Raw genomic sequence first — 15,396 nt, forward strand, 5'->3', positions numbered from 1 at the left:
TTATTCAAAATATCCATTTCATTATTCAAAATTGCCTATTTTTTAATGTTCATGCGTAATTCGATCTTTAAGTCCTTCGTTACTTCTCTAATATGCGTTGCAGGACATATTGACTATATACCTTTTGTTCCTCTCTTGATAAGCTTTCGATTGAGGTATAATATATATATCTGTAATTAGGGGCTGAAGGGTCTGCCAGTCCATTCCAATATTCAAAATATCCATTTCATTATTCAAAATTGGCTATTTCTTAATTTTCACGCGTATTTTGGTATTTAGCTCTTCTAATATTCGTTGCAGAACATATTGACTATAAGCATGTTGTTCCTCTTGTAATCAGCTTTCGAATGAGGTATAAGGTTTATCTATAACTAGGGACTAAAGGGTCGCCGCAGTCCATTCCATTATTCAAAATATCCATTTCATTATTCAAAATTGGTTATTTCTTAATTTTCACGCGTATTTTGGCAGTTAGCTCTTCTAATTTTCTTGAACATATTGACTTTATACATTTTGTTCCTCTTGTAATCAGCTTTAGAATGAGGTATAAGGTTTATCTATAATTAGGGGTTAAAGGGTCGCCGCACTCCATTCCATTATTCAAAATATCCATTTCATTATTCAAAATTGGCTATTCCTTAATTTTCACGCGTATTTTGGCATTTAGGTCTTCTTATATTCGTTGCGGAACATAAAGACTATATACATTTTGTTCCTCTTGTAATCAGCTTTCGAATGAGGTGTAAGATTTATCTTTAATTGAGGCTAAGGGGTCGACGCAGTCCATTCCATTATTCAAAATATCCATTTCATTATTCAAAATTGTCTTTTTCTTCATTTTCACGCGTTTTTTGGCTATTAGGTCTTCTAATATTCGTTGCGGAACATATTGACTATATATATTTTGTTCCTCTTGTAATCAGCTTTCGAATGAGGTATAAGGTTTATCTATAATTAGGGGCTAAACGGTCGCCGCACTCCATTCCATTATTCAAAATATCCATTTCATTATTCAAAATTGGCTATTCCTTAATTTTCACGCGTATTTTGGCATTTAGGTCTTCTTATATTCGTTGCGGAACATATTGACTATATACATTTTGTTCGTCTTGTAATCAGCTTTCGAATGAGGTATAAGGTTTATCTATAATAAGGGGCTGAAGGGTCGCAGCAGTCCATTCCATTATTCAAAATATTCATTTCATTATTCAAAATTGCCTATTTCTTAATTTTCAAGTGTATTTTGGCAATCAGGTCTTCTAATATTCGTTGCGGAACATATTGACTATATACATTTTGTTTCTCTTGTAATCAGCTTTCGAATGAGATATAATATTTATCTATAATAGGGGCTAAAGGGTCACTGCAGTCCATTCCATTATTCAAAATATCCATTTCATTATTCAAAATTGACTTAATCTTAATTTTCACGCGTATTTTGGCAATTAGGTCTTCTAATATTCGTTGCGGAACATATTGACAATATACATTTTGTTCTTCTTGTAATCGGCTTTCTAATGAGGTATAAGATTTCTCTATAATTAGGGGCTAAAGGGTCGCCGCAGTCCATTTCATTATTCAAAATTGACTTTTTCTTAATTTTCACGCGTATTTTGGCAATTAGGCATTCTAATATTCGTTGCGGAACATATTGACTATATACATTTTGTTCCTCTTGTAATCACCTTTCGCATGAGGTATAAGATTTATCTATAATTAGGGGCTAAAGGGTCGCCGAACTCCATTCCATTATTCAAAATATCCATTTCATTATTCAAAATTGGCTATTTTTTAATTTTCACGCGTATTTTGACATTTAGGTCTTCTAATATTTGTTGCGGAACATATTGACTATATACATGTTGTTCCTCTTGTAATCAGCTTTCGAATGAAGTATAAAGTTTATCCATAATAGGAACTTAAGGGTCGTCGCAGTCCATTCCATTATTCAAAATATCCATTTCATTATTCAAAATAGACTTTTTCATAATTTTCACGCGCATTTTGGCAATTAGGCCTTCTAATATTCGTTGCGGAACATATTGACTATATACATTTTGTTCCTCTTGTAATCACCTTTCGCATGAGGTATAAGATTTATCTATAATTAGGGGCTAAAGGGTCGCCGCACTCCATTCCATTATTCAAAATATCCATTTCATTATTCAAAATTGACTTTTTCTTAATTTGCACGCGTATTTTGGCAATTACGTCTTCTAATATTCGTTGCGGAACATATTGACTATATACATTTTGTTGCTCTTGTAATCAGCTCTCGAATGAAGTATAAGGTTTATCTAAAATTAGGGGCTAAAGGGTCGCTGCAGTCCATTCCATTATTCAAAATATCCATTTCATTATTCAAAATATCCATTTCATTATTCAAAATTGGCTATTTCTTAGTTTTCACGCGTAGTTTGCAATTATGTCTTCTAATATTCGTTGCGGAACATATTGATTATAAGCATGTTGTTCCTCTTGTCATCAGCTTTCGAATGAGGTATAAGGTTTATCTATAATTAGGGGCTAAAGGGTCGCCGCACTCCATTCCATTATTCAAAATATCCATTTCATTATTCAAAATTGGCTATTTCTTAATTTTCACGCGTATTTTGGCATTTAGGTCTTCTAATATTCGTTGCGGAACATATTGACTATATACATTTTGTTCGTCATGTAATCAGCTTTCGAATGAGGTATAAGGTTTATCTATAATTAGGGTCTAAAGGGTCGCCGCACTCCATTCCATTATTCAAAATATCCATTTCATTATTCAAAATTGGCGATTTCTTAATTTGCACGCCTATTTTGGCATTTAGCTCTTCTAATTTTCGTTACGGAACATATTGACTATATACATGTTGTTCGTCTTGTAATCAGCTTTCGAATGACGTATAAGGTTTATCTATAATAGGGGCTAAAGGGTCGCAGCAGTCCATTCCATTATTCAAAATATCCATTTCATTATTCAAAATTGGCTATTTCTTAATTTTCACGCGTATTTTGGCATTTATGTCTTCTAATATTCGTTGTGGAACATATTGACTATATACATTTTGTTCCTCTTGTAATCAGCTTTCGAATGAGGTATAAGATTTATCTATAATTAGGGGCTAAAGGGTCGCCACAGTCCATTCCATTATTCAAAATATCCATTTCATTATTCAAAATTGACTATTTCTTAATTTTCACGCGTAATTAGGCATTTAGGTCTTCTAATATTCGTTGCGGAACATATTGACTATATACATTTTGTTCGTCTTGTAATCAGCTTTCGAATGAGGTATAAGGTTTATCTATAATAGGGGCTAAAGGTTCGCCACAGTCCATTCCATTATTCAAAATATCCATTTCATTATTCAAAATTGGCTGTTTCTTAATCTTCACGCGTATTTTGGCATTTAGGTCTTCTAATATTCGTTGCGGAACATATTGACTATATACATTTTGTTCGTCTTGTAATCAGCTTTCGAATGAGGTATAAGGTTTATCTATAATTAGGGGCTAAATGGTCGCCACAGTCCATTCCATTATTCAAAATATCCATTTCATTATTCAAAATTGACTATTTCTTAATTTTCACGCGTCATTAGGCATTTAGGTCTTCTAATATTCATTGCGGAACATATTGACTATATACATTTTGTTCGTCATGTAATCAGCTTTTGAATGAGGTAGAAGGTTTATCTATAATTAGGGTCTAAAGGGTCGCCGCACTCCATTCCATTATTCAAAATATCCATTTCATTATTCAAAATTGACTATTTCTTAATTTTCACGCGTTATTAGGCATTTAGGTCTTCTAATATTCGTTGCGGAACATATTGACTATATACATTTTGTTCGTCTTGTAATCAGCTTTCGAATGAGGTATAAGGTTTATCTATAATAGGGGCTAAAGGGTCGCCACAGTCCATTCCATTATTCAAAATATCCATTTCATTATTCAAAATTGGCTGTTTCTTAATCTTGACGCGTATTTTGGCAATTAAGTCTTCTAATATTCGTTGCGGAACATGTTGACTATAAGCATGTTGTTCCTCTTGTAATCACCTTTCGAATGAGGTATAAGGTTTATCTATAATTAGGGTCTAAAGGGTCACCGCACTCCATTCCATTATTCAAAATATCCATTTCATTATTCAAAATTGGCTATTTCTTAATTTTCACGCGTATTTTGGCATTTAGGTCTTCTAATATTCATTGCGGAACATATTGACTATATACATTTTGTTCGTCTTGTAATCACATTTCGAATGAGGTATAAGGTTTATCTATAATTAGGGGCTAAAGGGTCGCCACAGTCCATTCCATTATTCAAAATGTCCATTTCATTATTCAAAATTGACTATTTCTTAATTTTCACGCGTAGTTAGGCATTTAGGTCTTCTAAAATTCGTTGCGGAACATATTGACTATATACATGTTGTTCGTCTTGTAATCAGCTTTCTAATGAGGTATAAGGTTTATCTATAATAGGGGCTAAAGGGTCGCCAACGTCCATTCCATTATTCAAAATATCCATTTCATTATTCAAAATTGGCTGTTTCTTAATCTTGACGCGTATTTTGGCAATTAAGTCTTCTAATATTCGTTGCGGAACATGTGGACTATAAGCATGTTGTTCCTCTTGTAATCAGCTTTCGAATGAGGTATAAGGTTTATCTATAATTAGGGTCTAAAGGGTCGCTGCACTCCATTCCATTATTCAAAATATCCATTTCATTATTCAAAATTGACTATTTTTTAATTTTCACGCGTAATTAGGCATTTAGATCTTCTAATATTCGTTGCGGAACATATTGACTATATACATTTTGTTCGTCTTGTAATCAGCTTTCTAATGAGGTATAAGGTTTATCTATAATAGGGGCTAAAGGGTCGCCACAGTCCATTCCATTATTCAAAATATCCATTTCATTATTCAAAATAGGCTGTTTCTTAATCTTGACGCGTATTTTGGCAATTAAGTCTTCTAATATTCGTTGCGGAACATGTGGACTATAAGCTTGTTGTTCCTCTTGTAATCACCTTTCGAATGAGGTAGAAGGTTTTTCTATAATTAGGGTCTAAAGGGTCGCCGCACTCCATTCCATTATTCAAAATATCCATTTCATTATTCAAAATTGGCTATTTCTTAATTTTCACGCGTATTTTGGCATTTAGGTCTTCTAATATTCGTTGCGGAACATATTGACTATATACATTTCGTTCGTCTTGTAATCACCTTTCGAATGAGGTATAAGGTTTATCTATAATTAGGGGCTAAAGGGTCGCCACAGTCCATTCCATTATTCAAAATATCCATTTCATTATTCAAAATTGACTATTTCTTAATTTTCACGCGTAATTAGGCATTTAGGTCTTCTAATATTGGTTGTGGAACATATTGACTATTTACATTTTGTTCGTCATGTAATCAGCTTTCGAATGAGGTATAAGGTTTATCTATAATTAGGGTCTAAAGGGTCGCCGCACTCCATTCCATTATTCAAAATATCCATTTCATTATTCAAAATTGACTATTTCTTAATTTTCACGCGTAATTAGGCATTTAGGTCTTCTAATATTCGTTGCGGAACATATTGACTATATACATTTTGTTTGTCTTGTAATCAGCTTTCGAATGAGGTATAAGGTTTATCTATAATTAGGGTCTAAAGGGTCGCCGCACTCCATTCCATTATTCAAAATATCCATTTCATTATTCAAAATTGACTATTTCTTAATTTTCACGCGTAATTAGGCATTTAGGTCTTCTAATATTCGTTGCGGAACATATTGACTATATACATGTTGTTCGTCTTGTAATCGGCTTTCGAATGAGGTATAAGGTTTATCTATAATGGGGGCTAAAGGGTCGCCACAGTCCATTCCATTATTCAAAATATCCATTTAATTATTCAAAATTGGCTGTTTCTTAATCTTCACGCGTTTTTTGGCATTTAGGTCTTCTAATATTCGTTGCGGAACATATTGACTATATACATTTTGTTCGTCTTGTAATCAGCTTTCGAATGAGGTATAAGGTTTATCTATAATTGGGGGCTATAGGGTCGCCGCACTCCATTCCATTATTCAAAATATCCATTTCATTATTCAAAATTGGCTATTTCTTGATTTTCACGCGTATTTCGGCATTTAGGACTTCTAATATTCGTTGCGGAACCTTTAATAGCTGACTGTGCGGTATGGGCTTTGCTCATTGTTGAAGGCTGTACGGTGAGCTATAGTTGTTAATGTCTGTGTCATTGTGGTCTTTCTGGTTAGTTGTCTCATTGGCAATCATACCACATCTTCTTTTTTAAATTTCCTCATTTTTATGCATTTTGTGGCATTTAGGTCCTCCGTAAACCCTCTTATGGTCATTTCGAATCAAAATATAGCTATTGTGTCACAGTCAATTTTTTCTATATTTTTTTCACTATTCACCGCTTCAATTTGAATAATGAAACATAAACCATTTCATTATTCATTTTTCAATAGTGAATAGTGAATAGTGAACTATTTCATTATTCATTATTGAATAATGAATAATGAACTATGAATAATGGACGTACTTCAGCGCGGTAAGTTTTTATATCTAAGTCAAACGGTTTTTTAGTTGATAAATTTGAAGAAAAAAATTTAAACTGCAACTTGGAAAAACTTGTTAGTCAATTGGTACTGCGACTGAGCCTTTTGAATGAGCACAGTCATGAACGCAAACACAAAAACAGACAAACACATAAAAAGAGCAATGACATGAATACTTACCAATACGACGGCAATAACAAATCACGAGCAAAAATCGGATTATTGAAATATGTTTACACATCATCAAACTTTTTAACCCACTATGCTGCCAATAGTTGAATATTTTGTTGACATCGAATAATGTTGAATTTTATACGCATGTCTAATGGATGCATGTGGCGTGACAGCTCCGTCCTTTTTTTCAAGATTATTTCACAAAAGAAGAAAACATATCGATGATTAAAAATTCTTTGTTTCGTTTTGTAAATTATTCTAATCCGGCGGTATTAAAACGGATAAAAACACATTGATTTGTAAGATCTAAAGATGAGATTGAAAGAGAAAACGATAATTAGATAACTTGCTTCCATTTATTTCCATAGTATCAGGTGAGGACAAAAGAGTTACTTTGGAAGAATCTTTAAAAAAAATCACAAAAATGGTCGGAAAATGACTTCAACAGCAGTTAGTGCAAAGAAACTCAAGATCTCTTCCTAAACATAAATAACGTTTCAACGAGAGTCAAGAGTGTAAAATGAACTCCACCATATTTTTTTTTTTACCAAAATGTGTAATAAGGACCCAATGACATGTGTGGTTTGTTTTTACCGAAAGTGTAACGAGTACTCAATGAAATATGATTTTTTTAATCAAAAGTGTTACGAGTACTCGATCAATGAAATGTTTTTTTTTTAAAGAGTGTAAAAGTTCTTAATGTCATGTGCCTTTTTTTACTAAGAGTGTGAAGAGTACTTAAAGACATGCGTGTTTTAACAAATGAGTATAACGAGAACTGAGTCTTATTGACATGTGTTTTTGTTAACTAAGAGTGAATCGAGTACTAAATGATGCGTGATTTTTTTTACAAATAGTGTTCCGACTACTCAATGGCACATTTTGTTTGATCAAAAGTGTAACGAGTATTCAATAAAATGTAGTTTCTTTTTGTAAAAAGTACTCAATGAGATGTGTTTTTTTTTAACTATAAGTGATACCCTTTCTCATTGATGTGTTTTTACCAAGAGTGTAATGGGTACTCAATGCAATTGTGTTTTCTACCAAATGTGAAGTGAATACTCAATGCAATTGTGTTTTTTACCAAATGCGAAGTGAATACTCAATGCAATTGTGTGTTTTTTTCAACCTGTGAAGTGAATACTCAATGCAATTATGTTGTTTTACCAAATGAGAAGTGAATACTCAATGCACTTGTGTTTTTACAAAATGTGAAGTGAATACTCAATGCAATTGTGTTGATTTACCAAATGTGAAGTGAAAACTCAATGCAATTGTGTTGTTTTACCAAATGTGAAGTGAATACTCAATGCAATTGTGTTGTTTTACCAAATGTGAAGTGAATACTCAATGCAATTATGTTTTTACCAAATGTGAAGTGATTACTCAATGCAATTGTGTTTTTTACCAAATGTGAAGTGAATACTCAATGCAATTGTGTTTTTTACCAAATGTGAAGTGAATACTCAATGCAATTGTGCTGTTTTACCAAATGTGAAGTGAATACTCAATGCAATTGTGTTTTTTACCAAATGTGAAGTGAATACTCAATGCAATTGTGCTGTTTTACCAAATGTGAAGTGAATACTCAATGCTATTGTGTTTTTTACCAAATGTGAGGTGAATACTCAATGCAATTGTGTTTTTTTACCAAATGTGAAGTGCATACTCCATTTGTACTCAATGCAATTGTGTTTTTTTACCAAATGTGAAGTGAATACTCAATGCAATTGTGTTTTTTTTACCAAATGTGAAGTGAACACTCAATGCAATTGTGTTTTTTTACCAAATGTGAAGTGAATACCTAATGCAATTGTGTTTTTTACCAAATTTGAAGTGAATACTTAATGCAATTGTGTTGTTTTACCAAATGTGAAGTGAATACTCAATGCAATTATTATTAAATTATTACCCTCTTTCTTATGCAATAGCAAAGAAATTCACGGCACAAATCCATACATGCACTTTTAAACTTAAGCAGAGAAATTGCTTTTCTTCATATAAATCTTATTTTTAAATATGTAAACTTCTCCTGGTTACATTGTGACAGTAAAGCGAAAGAAGAACAAGTGTATGTATAGAAAGCAAATGTACCAGACTCCATAAGTTATGTTCCCTCAAAAAGACAAGTTGATCTGCATAGATACAAGAAGATATCGTATGAGTGCCATGAAACAACTCTCCATCCAAGTCACAATTGAAGTAAACGCGGCCTTCAACACGGAGCCTTTGCTAACACCGAACAGAAAGCTATAAACGGCCCACTAATGACTAGTATTGAACCATTCAAACAAGAAAACCAACGGTTTAATCTATATTAAAACAAGAAACGAGAAACACTTATGAACCACATCACTGACAAACGACAACTACGGAACATCAGAGGGAAACTCATTAAATATAAGAGGAGAACAACGACACAACACTAAAATGTAACACACACAGAAACGGACCAAGCATCAGACAAAATCCCACAAATATAACATCAAAACCAAATACATGAATTTGGGATAGACAAGTACCGTGACACGTCTTATTGCAATGTCAAATTACACTCAAAAATAAGAGAAAACAAACGACGCAACGTTAAAATGTAACACACAGAGAAAAGAACAATAATATAACAATGGCCATATTCCTGACTTGGTACAGGACATTTTTAAAGGAAAAAATGGTGGGTTGAACCTGGTTTTGTGGCATGCCAAACCTCGCACTTTAATGGCAATGTGAAATATAACATTGAAATGACAACATAATATTACAGGACTACAATACAAATAGAACGAAATTCGTAACAGTGTGGTCGACAGTAAAACGTTTATTAGTAATTGTACTGAAAAGTTTACCTTTAACTTGTTTGTCGTGGGCGATGATTTTATGCTCACTCAGTCTATCGGAGGCCTTCAAGTGGGGATTTAAATAATAATTTGTTACAAATTTTGATACATAAAATGAAACTTTCTTTTCACAAATCATTTAGGGAATTTATTTTAAATAATTGTTATACCATCACTTACAACAGTTTCACTTTTAAGAATATTAATGTCCAGAGCTGATATCAATAAATAATAATAATAAAAAATAAAGTTTATTCATGGTAAAAAAAAAACAAAAAAACTTTTAAGTTAATAGGGACCCGCGTTATTTCAGAAAATATCTTATTGATTAAGAGAACAAAAACTTCTACGTTGTGATCATTTAAGAGTGGCCTTCTATTTATTCAATGCTAACCATGTGGGCTTTGCTTTTTTATATACCATAAATCGATTCGTTCATTCAGATATTTGTCAGTTTGCCTTGGCTCTTCAAGTCCAACACACAACTTCTCACGAAATTGGTATTTTTCTTACAAAAGTTACATCCATGTGATGTATTATTTTCATGGAGAATGAATGTTGCACCTTATTTTATTTGTTATCGTTTTTTTTTGTGTGTATCATTGACGTATAAGACAACCTGAATCTTCTTTATTCAAATTTAAAACATACGAGATGGCAATTATGACACAAAATAACTAAATTAAACTTACAGCAGAAGAAAGATAATGAACATCGCTTTTATAGTCTTCTAAATATCGAAGACGCGTGGTCTTTTTAAAAATGATGTAAATTTATAAAGGAAACAACAAACAAAGTAGTTCGAATATTTATATTGGGAAAAGTAACGGTGTGTAAATCATAACAATTATTTTATTTCAATGAAAATCAAACTGTTGAATTTTTTCCGCTGCGAGCAAATTTTTTATTTTGGTCGCATTTTGAAAATCAATAAATCTTGTATTCTTGTTGGAAGCTGCACTGTGTAGTTTATACCCGTTTTTTTTCAATGCCACACAAATCCAACACAGACAAAAAAAATGGTAGGTTCAAGAAATAATTGATGCAAACTATACTTTATTGTAGTTTTAACATGGGTAGGCATTATATTCGTGATTATTTTTGCCCGAGCGATATCGAAAAAAAATTATAAAAAGTGTACTAGTTCAGTGAAAATGTACGTCATACTTATTTCCTAAACAAATAAATAAACAAACATTAATTAACATACAACACTACCAAAGGCCAGAGACTACTTACTTGTATGATTTTGTAAAAAAAATGCATCTTTTTAAAACAGTCGAAAACAAAATTGTCTGTCCAATGGAAAAGTCGAAGCCCAAAAAAGATGAACAGTGCATTATAGAAACATAGAAGCTGGTTGCAAAAGTTGACGACAAGATATATTTTATAACTTGAATATGGCCTAATACTATTAACCTGAAATAAATATATTTATAGCAATTCCCTTGATACGAAAGATCTACATGTTGCCTTGGGCTTTTTTTTTTCTTTTTTTTTTTGCTCTTTGGTTGGGTTTTTGTCTCAATGACAATTCAATTTTCATTCTTATCATAGATATAACTGCATGTTAAAATAAGAATATGAAGTGTGATAGACAATCAGACACATTCTTTCCAGGGACCAACAGGCGTTATCAAGCTATAGGTCCCCGTATGGCCTTCGACCATTAGCAAAATACACACTTTATAGAATGAAAGCTCCAAGAGGTCTTGGGAGGAAAAAAAACAAAAAAGATGAGCGAGAAAAAAAAATAGGGATACCGCATGGAAATTGGAAAATGGTCCGCAACATTAATTTAGTCAACTCACTTAGTTGAAATTAAAGACCTGGCGAATTTTAGCCTTTTGCAATGGATGTGATGTATGTTTAAAAAAAAATCATGGTTTGTTTGGACATTTTTATAAATCAAGTCTTGTTTTTAAATTATTTGCAAGTAAGTTTTAAGACATGAACAAATAATCACTCACAGAAAGACGTCAAATCCATCAACAAAAGAAAAAAATTAATAGACGACCGACAACGCACAGAATATCATGTATGTGTTCCGGACCATATGAGTATTTGGACCATACGCATATATCATGACCATAAGGGTATACTAATATGGTCCAACCATACACGTATGGTCCAAATACTCATAAGGTCCGGAACATATTTTATTTGCGATCACAAATGCACGAAGACGTCCATTTCTATGTAAATTGGGTCGATTTTTTATATAGATAAGATGAATGCGTTTCTGTTGCCAAGTGTTTTTCACAAGTATAGTAGCAGTAAAGCAGAACGGTTTAAGTTTCCTATATACACCAAATGATACATTTTGCCAATACAATAACGTAAATGCATGCAAATTTCACAAGGTTTAATCCAAATAGCTTTCTTACTATCCAATAACTTTCAAGTACGAAAAAGACAGGGCAGAAGTATATTTTGTCTTTATGTTTCGTATTTGCACAACTTTTGAAAGTGGATTATGCATTCGTTCTAAAATAAAATTAGACCAGATAAAAGTTAAAAGATTACATAACTAGACAATCGCAATTGTTAAATCCGAAAAAGATAATCAATCAATACATGCATTCAGTAAGTCATTCTTTTTTCTGAAAGAACATGGCTTTGCGATATCTTATTATGAAAATTGATTGTCGAAACATAACAAAAACACAAGTAAAGGACGTTTAATTAATCAATATAAATCAAAACACAAATTCCTGATTAGTATTTCGCATTATTTTATATGGGCGTTGAGAACCTTTGGTGACCCCACGGTTTAAATGTTTATATTAAGGACGTCGTGAGCAATAGGCGTTATAGACGAACGTTCACCTAATCTGTCCCAGTCAATGGGATATTAAAGTGCGCCAATCAATGTCCATAGCCACACTGTTATGAATTCGATACTAAATAGGAGAACGTATTAGACAAAGAACCACATGATTAATGAATAACAAAAAGCATCAGGTTTAAAATTCAATACGTCAAAAACGCGCCTCGTCCACACAAGACTCACCAGTGACGCCCAGATATAAAAGATCGAAAGCGAAAAAAAGTTCAAAGTTGTACAGCACTGAAGAACAAAAGTTGAAAAAAGCTGTCAAATACGGCTATATTTTTATTCTTGGGATAAGAACATCCTTATTATTTAGAACAATTAATGCTATTGCAAACAGTAAATTTTATCAAATGAATATAACAGATATACATAATGAAACTGAAGTATTAACTCATTACAGAAAACAAACACGAATACATAATGCAAAGACCAACACAGAATAGACACACCCGACTCAGTTCAGGCCTCAACGCAGTAAATTGTGAAAATGACGTCACATACGATGGTGAAAAGGCATTAAAAATTACGTCACATTTGAATTTATGAAATTTCTGAAACAGCAGAAGATTGACGTCACATATGAAAAACTATATCTCAAAAGTAAGATAGAATTAGGATTGATTAAAGATTATAATAGAACTAAATACTGATATTGCATTTAAACACAATGCATATTGCAATACTTATTAATAGCAATTAACTATAATATATATATATGCCCAGTTTGTTATGAATCCAACTTCAAACGTAAATTATCGTACAGATTACGTTGACCAAAATTAAATCTAATAAATGACGGCGGTGATTAATTTTTCTTTCCATAACACATAAATATAATAGAAAAGACGTCAACACATTTGAAAAAATCCGATGAGAATTACAAATATAACATTAAACATTAAAACTAAATACATGAATTTGGGATAGACAAGTACCGTAACACGTCTTATAGTAATGCGAATTCACACTCAGCAAAACAGTCACAATCGGGAATAAGTCACGTTTGGTAATTAAAAGATTAGACGACATAATGACAGACCACAATCTACCATGTGGTAAAAATGTCCTTAGCTAGTTTGGTTAAAGACACATCGTATGGATCCACCAATTCGTGATGGTGTCCATAAAATTTACGGAGTGTCAATTTTAATCTGTCCTCCTCATAACTTAGTTGGAGTAGTTTCTGCGTAAGGAGCACACTCCTGTATATGAAGTCCGTATAGTGTGAACAAGCACGTGAATAACGTATCAATTGTGATATGTAAACACCATACGAAGGGGCAGATGGTATGTCACTGCTGAGAAATGGGAAATTGATAATTGGGAAGTGGAATTTCACGCAGCAAATAACCACGTATAAAATAGCATCCGAGGCATTACCGTTTATAAGTTACCGAAGTTTACAAAATCGAATATTAATTTGAAACTGCATTTATTTCAACGAAATTGTTTTGATTCTAAAATTGAAATACCCTATCGAGCAGATATTGTTAAATTTAAACACTAAGAAAAAGTCAACATGAAATTTTGTTTATCAAATAATGTAGGTTAAATGATTTTGACATCAACCATTAAAAATATTTATTAAAATATCGTCCGTTTTACTAGAACTTTCTTACAAATTGACGAAAGGTACGTACGCATGACGAATCATACGTAAGACTCGTTTTAGGGATCCTTTATTTTGACATATTTAAATAATAGTCATGGAATCTCAGACAGACCATTACCCTACATGCATCGACATTTTTTCCCGATATATAGGACATATAGGATTTCGGGACGTACGATAGGTTAACATATAATACCCCCAGGTGGAAGGTGATAACTCTATAAAATATCCTAAATATAGGGAATTCAGAAGAAAAAATGCCCCTAAAAACGAAAAAAAAAACCCTTAAGCTGGGGTCACACATTCACGATTTTTACTGCCGTCCATGACAGGACCGTTCCCGATTAAAATTTGTCAAAAGTATGATCAAGATCCTGTGAATCGTGGATGTAAATTCAAACTTCAATTAAAATTTGTAAAACAAATAATTTAAATAATTTAATCACAAACACATATTGTGGTCATGCAGATTACAAACAAAAAATTCTGAATCCAGATTTTCCCTTTACCCTATAGTGTTAAAATTTTGAAAAAAAATCAATTGCTTTATAGCGTCGAAAAACCAAGAAAAAAAAAACAAAACATTACCACTCCTCTTTTGAAGTTGGTTGCTCCCATAACTTGTTTTTTCCTCCATTTTATACTTGTTTCACAGTGTGGACTTTGTAACGTTCATATTTAACTAAATTTGCAATCATAACTTAAAGTTATAGTTTCTGATAGAAAAAAAAATTGATCACAATTCATTTCACATTACTTTTTCAAAACAATGCAGCATTATTGTTTTGCAAATCTCGATATTTCACGTTAACAATTTGCTGAAAGTGTAATATAAAAAATAAAAACAAATGTGAATCTTGTCGTTAAATTTAAACTAACGTACCTCAATAATGCCATTAAAATTTTAATCATGAAACTCGTGCTTAAAATATTCCCGCAGAAATTTGTGTACCCGTGGTTTACGTAAGTAACGTATCGGACGTAAGTGTATTTGACACTATTTTTCTTTGTTTTCTTATATTAAAAGCGTGTATTATAATTTGCGATATGCTTATTTTGGAAAGATAAATTTGATCCAGGAAAGAACGCTGTTTTACCGGATAAAGTAAAGACTCTAAATTGTTATTGTGGAAATGAAATACGTGCTCCCTTTACGTTCGTTCGTACCTTTCGTCATTTTGTAAGAAAGCTCTACTGTGCGGGATGTACAAGTACGCAGCCACGTCCGATCATAATAGGGACGTTTACTAGATACATGTAGATGCCTCATCTAAAAAAGTGTGTCACACTCTCTACACTTTAACAACCTTTGAAACGACTTGTTTATGGAATTTACTATGGTTTGTTCAACTCGGATTATA

At 32.4% G+C, this 15,396-nt stretch overlaps 1 protein-coding gene across 2 annotated transcripts in view; it reads right to left on the reverse strand.

Moving 5' to 3' along the window:
* Positions 1-15,396, reverse strand: part of LOC143057549 (C-type lectin domain family 4 member D-like) — a 54,262-nt gene that overhangs the window by 33,543 nt on the left and 5,323 nt on the right. The window contains exon 1 of one of the 2 annotated variants that reach the window (XR_012972730.1): positions 6,757-7,306. The exons of the other annotated variant lie outside the window; for it this stretch is intronic. The gene's annotated coding sequence lies outside the window, so the exon portion shown is untranslated. Of the gene's footprint in view, positions 1-6,756; positions 7,307-15,396 lie in introns of those variants that run through there. 2 annotated transcript variants of the gene reach the window in all.

The sequence above is a fragment of the Mytilus galloprovincialis genome, chromosome 13, assembly GCF_965363235.1.
Source record: "Mytilus galloprovincialis chromosome 13, xbMytGall1.hap1.1, whole genome shotgun sequence".
Taxonomy (NCBI): Eukaryota; Metazoa; Mollusca; class Bivalvia; order Mytilida; family Mytilidae; genus Mytilus; species Mytilus galloprovincialis.